A 6,247-nucleotide genomic window follows, 5' to 3' on the forward strand; every position below is an offset into this window, starting at 1 on the left:
CCGAGTGTTTCATTAAAAGGTGCCAGAGATAGTCGATGTTCCAAATGAAACAAATGATCGTTATCGATACAACTGAAAGAGTTCTTTTCCGGTATTTTAAAAGGATTATCTATAGAAATATATACCTATCTTTCAACTTCTTATGGAATTAAATCTGAGTTGCTTTGAAAGAGAAGTCCTTTTTCTATTCTTAATGGATGTGAAAAAAATTGTTAGCAATACGCGGCATCGCCCCCAGATGGACGCGCCGGAATTCTATTTCTCGCAAGTGAAAAGCTACACAGGATAGAATAAAATGCGGCGGCATATTACAAGACTTCTCAATCACGTTCTAATGAAGTGATGACGAAACGATACTTTGAAGATGAGCCCACAAAAAATTGGACTCCGAAATAAAAGTAATATATGTATGGTATTAGTAACTTATTACTAGTACCGTCAAAAGTTACTTCGGTTTCACTGCAAATTCTTATAGACTACAAAAGAATTTTTTTGTATGTGAAAAATTGCTCAGAGAATTAATGACGTAAAAGTTAAATCTCTTGAAATTCTTATGAACAGTTTTTAGAACAGAAATAAATGATGGAAAAAGGATACATTATAATCGCGCGAGGAAATTCAAAAAGAATTCTTTCGATTCTCCATGCTATCTATGCGTAGCCATGGCGAGTCAGACGCAAAAGATATACGAAATAATGTGTGTTCCAGTAGATAAAATCGACGATCGTGTGTTTTTACTAGTTTTTAGGTACAACGTTTACTCGTAACAATCTGTGGCGATCTGTCCTGTCCTCTCAAGAGGGCCGCCAATAAAAGCTATCCGTTCGCGTGAGAAGCGAGAAAAAGTTTCCGACTGTCGCCGCCGATGTCATACATCATGTCGCTTTATGTACCCACTTTGTTAATTTCTGCACTTGAGACTGTAATTAATGCCCGCTGAAATGTAAGACTTGCGTGAATACTAATCGTTTTTCTGCTATAAAAACCCACGGTTTCCGTTCCACCTTTCTGTTACCTTCCATAAAAACGTAAGTTCCGCAATCATAAATCATTTTTAATCAACTTCCGCTTTGATACAAGAGCTCGTTAAACGGGCGCTACGAATGTACTAGAATTAATAATACGATAACACCCGGTTATGAATCGGATCGGTCAAAAGAGAGTAGCAGAGAAAAAAAAAAACATTTCGCCATCTCTCGTGTTGTTGTTGTTGTATTATTAATTCAACGTAACTTTACAGGATGCATTCTGCTATTCATAATTTAGGACAATCTTGATAACGAATAATGTCGGGATAAAGACAGACGCGTATCATTGCAAAATCAATAAGCCAACGAGGAACTCGTTCAGAAATCGTATACACAATTTCGTACCATTCGTTACCGTGAGTAATGAAAAATGGCTCCGTGCTTAGATGGAAGCAGGTCGCGTCGGAAGAGATATAGATAGGTAGGTAGGCAGGCAACTATACGGGGAGGATGATAGAGTGGGCCTATGCATTCGTCCAGTAAATAGCGTGATTGATCGATATTATATTCATAACAGGCAACGACTTGTCATCAATCATATCCCGTCGCGCATAACTGCGGGTCTCTGTAATATACCTGCCCGGCCGGTATAATACATTACGCCTCCAGTCCGTATTCAGTACACCGGGTGATCTAGAAACATTCTCCTTACGCCTCCCGCGGAAAAGCCGGGCACGCTAGAAAATTAATGGCCTTAACAACGCATTGTAAAATACCGTACACGTGTCCGCTTTTTAACGAAGTCGAGGCCACGACTTCTCACCTGTCGACGAAGTGGCGCATAACGGGAAATTATATCGGAATATTATTTTTAATAATAGAACCTATATAATAATTCTCGCCCACCTATATATTTACCTTTGTATTTATTTATTTATTTATTTATTTATTTATTTATTTATACTAACCCGCGTGTCACGCGCCTGCGTTCTGCGCGATGCGATGGGTTGATGCGTGACAATGGGTCCGGTGCTGACACGGTAGCCTTCCCCCCGTCGCCACTCAAAGCCTCTCAGGTAACGCGATCCCGGCAGCCTAAATAAACAAGGTAGAATAAATAAAAGCTATTCTATATGTCAGCTCGGTGTTTGCCTAGCTGTCACGGAAGTGGAGGGCACTCTCGGTCTCAAATGGATATCGAATCGGCCGTTTACAGCCCTCTTCTTTCGGCGTGCGATAGGCTACCGTTCTACCGATGGCATATGAACGATATTTTTATCATCGCCATGTTATATACGCTCTCTTAGATTGGCAATGTCAGATTAAGCCTCGGGGGGGAGGGAGCTGGAAGGGGAGGGGAAGAATTTCAAATGTACGGTGTGTCTGCTTGAAGAAAACGCAACCTAGTGTAAAATATTAAATCTTATTTAATATTCCTGTGGTTTGATTAATATTTATCACATTAGCATATCGGTAGATATAAAATATGCTAATGCTTACAGAAAAAAAAGAGAGAGAGAGACAGAGAGAGACAGAGAGAGATAATGAACATCGCGATGTCGCTTTCGATGATTACGAAGTTGTGGGCAGATCGAAATAAAATTTCCTAATTAATGCGCGCGCTTGATAAACAACAAGAAGCGTCGATTCCACGGTCCCTCAACGATCGGGAGCAATCGCGAAAGACGTCCGAGATAAGCAGACAGGCGGCTTGGTGGAAGAAGCAAATGAAATTGACAGTCGACGTTTGTCTGCGCTCACGTTCCTCTCGCGCTCGTAGTCTCTCTCTGTAGTCTGTCTGTCAGCATGACACCGAGCGACGCCTTCTTTATTATACATTCAATTATTAGGCGCTGCGCATGACAAGCGCTATTGCATATTTATATCTGCCAACCGAGGCGAGCTCAGCCGGATAAGGGGGTTCCTGACAGCCCGTCACGAGCATACGTTAACATTCTTAATAACGTACCCGGTTTGTATACGTCCGACGTGCGCCGGTGTGCGTGCGCATTCGTATATACACGCAGAAAAACGCATACGCGCGCAAACGGCACGTATACGTAGACGAAAATGCATGAAACGCACGCGCGCACACACACACACACACGCACGCGCGCGCGCACGCACACACGGCCGGGACACGAACGTGTAAAAGCCACACGGTGCAGTGGTGTAATTTCAATACACGAGGAAGCTATCAACCTTTATAACCTGTTTATTACGATAATACCGTAAATTTGCATCGCGTGTTCCACCGTAATCGCTTGCCGTGGCGGATGTCATATTACGTTAACTACAGTAGTTAAATAGGCATCCGGGGAATAGGCCCAAAGCCGGCATACCCTGAAATTTGCGCCACTCCCGGCGTATATGGATATTGGTTTCAGGACGGTTTAATGAATTCCGCTCCGAATTTTATATGGCAGCTTGTTTAACACCTGACCGACGGAACATCTGACCAATAAATCAGCTATGATTTTATATATGTACACACACACACACACACACACTCTCTCTCCCTCTCTCTCTCTCCCTCTCTCTCTCTAAAATCAAGTACATATTATAAATATTATCTAGAAATTATGTGAAAATGTAAATCACATTTTGCGTTATGTAGCATTTGAGAATTAAAATAGAAATACATGTGAATATATGTGTTCGATTAAATCTAACGCTCACCTGCGGCATGTTATTACAATCGTTCGGACATGCCCGAGGTGTTGCGAATTTCGAATGGATGCGATACAAATTTCTCTTAAAGTTTTTTTAAAGGAACCAGAATTCTCCATCACTCTTGTTTCTATATATATGCCGCGTTAAAAATATTATCAAAGACGTCGCGTCCGCGAGATAAAATGCATGCCGATACAGTAGCTTTTTCGTCAACAAAATGCTGAACAACGATCGTATATCAGACACCGCCCACGGCGACCGTGGGCACCATAAAGAGAACAAAAACTTTCTTATTTTCCCCGTCCATAGCCGCCTGCTTTGATATACGATACGTTTGTACCGTGTCGGCCGGAGCCTTCGAAAGCCGACCATCTACCGTAACAGCATTTTTATGCTAAACTGGTCGATGCAACTGACAAGAATTGACAGAATTCGGAAAACAGCTGACAGCCCGCCATGCAGCCACTCCTCTGTCCGCCGGCGGTAAATTTCAAACTGCCTCTCCCTTCTTTTTCTCCCGCCGCAAAACGAATGCCGGTCCATTTCTACCACGTTCGCAGTCCCGCCCAGATAGCCTCAAAAATTATGATTAAACGGGGAGAAGAGAAAGAAAGAGAGCAAAAGCGCGAATGTCAAAATCCGGAGTTTTGTAAAATGTAAACTGCGTAATATGCAGAATTGGGAAAGTTTGTTAAAAGTTACAATTTACACAAGTAGTAGTTAAAGTTACAGTTTTTTTTTCCTCAAGAAGTAGTTATTATTATAAGTTTCCAATTCTAGAAAGTAACACGTTACAGTTACAATAACTTAAAAAGTAACGAGTCGTTACTTTTCAGTCATTTATCTGTTACCGATTTTTTAATTTTTTGCATCGCTCTTTTAAATATAAAAACTTTATATATTTATAATATTATTGAATTATTTTAGTAATTATATCAAACATCCAGTGTTATACATTATATTATTTATAATTTATAATTAAGATATATACTTATAATTATATTAATAATGTGAAGACGTTTTATTATAGAAAAAAATCACCGATATCACTTTTTAGACAATATTTTTTAAACAAGAGCTAAAAAATGGAACTTTAAAAATATAAATACAAACTAGAGAAAAAAATACCTACTGTTAAATAATATAACAATTTTTATAATATCGTTTGCAATTCTGTAATAGTTTTCCTTTTCATAAAATAAGCAAAAATAAGCGTCTGATAAAATGGGCCCCAAAATTGACATAATATATAGACAGTAACATCACATATTCTTATTCTTTTCTTTTACAGAAGAAGTCATCTGTACACAATATACTTACAAGTAAATATATATGAAATTTTCTGGAATTCTTTCACTCCGATACAAAACGTTTTTTGTTGATTTATATGCATATTTTATACCTACTGTTCTGCAAGATGCAAACATGTAACGCGACAATTTTTTTTTGAGGATTTTCCTATAAATACGATTACCTTCAGCTTCGATAGGGTTGTTTGACACTATAAGTCAAGTACTGTCAGACTGTAAAGATTAAGTTAGCTTATAATCTGTCTTACTGGCAGGTATGCCTGTTTACGCTGCACCCTTATTTTATATTTTAAATTATATTATATTATGAAAAAAAAAAAATATATATATATATATAAAAAGAAGAAAATATATATAATTAAAACTGAGACTTAGGAAATTAGAAATATGTAAAATGATGTAGTCGATAATCACTTAATTTTTAACAGACTTGGTAATCATTTAATTTTTAATAGACATTTACAGAGTGTGATGATTATCGTATTTTATAAATGTCGTGTATTCGTCAATCAAAATGTGAAGTGTTCAGTGAACAATCAGTGATAATTTCTTGTGATTAGGATAAAGATACATTCAAATTTAGAAAGAAACAATCAGTGTTCACTTCATTTTGGTCATCATATGTTTACAAACAAGTTTGATATAAAATAAAATAATAACTATAAAAATAACTGTTAAATTAGTTACTAGTTATAAAAAAAATGTAATCGAGTTAAATTACCGAAATAAAGGAACAAAGTTAGTTATTAAAAAAAATAACTATAATTGTAACTTCGTTACAAGTAACGAGTTACTTCAATACTGATAATATGCACAACGAAAGAATAATATATTAATAAATATCACATGTCGTTTAAATAACAATAAAATGACTCTGAAATCGCTAATAAATCTTTACCTTTGAAGTCATTATATAAATCTCAAGTATATGACATTTTTGCATTTTGATTTTGTAATTATCACAAATGATATTCGTGATCTTTCATTCAACGTATTTTTTATTCGTTTGTTTCTCATGCAAGTGCCACGTAGATCTTTAAAATGAATTATCGCCGGGTCATACTAGTTAGCTTGTATTTATGCTCAAATGACTTGTAAATAACCAGAGACGAAAAAAAATTTAATTTGACTTAATTGCGCTATTACATATCGAGCACAATTGCCACGCCTAAAGGTATGCAAGACACAAGACAGATGTGACGGTGTCACCGACTCCGCATTCTCCAGCTGCTAAAACAAAATTATATAATATTTCGTTCTGAGAAACTTACATTGTATTGGTTGTTACATAATGTC

The sequence above is a fragment of the Trachymyrmex septentrionalis genome, unplaced genomic scaffold (assembly GCF_001594115.1).
Source record: "Trachymyrmex septentrionalis isolate Tsep2-gDNA-1 unplaced genomic scaffold, Tsep1.0 scaffold37, whole genome shotgun sequence".
In the NCBI taxonomy this organism is placed as follows: Eukaryota; Metazoa; Arthropoda; class Insecta; order Hymenoptera; family Formicidae; genus Trachymyrmex; species Trachymyrmex septentrionalis.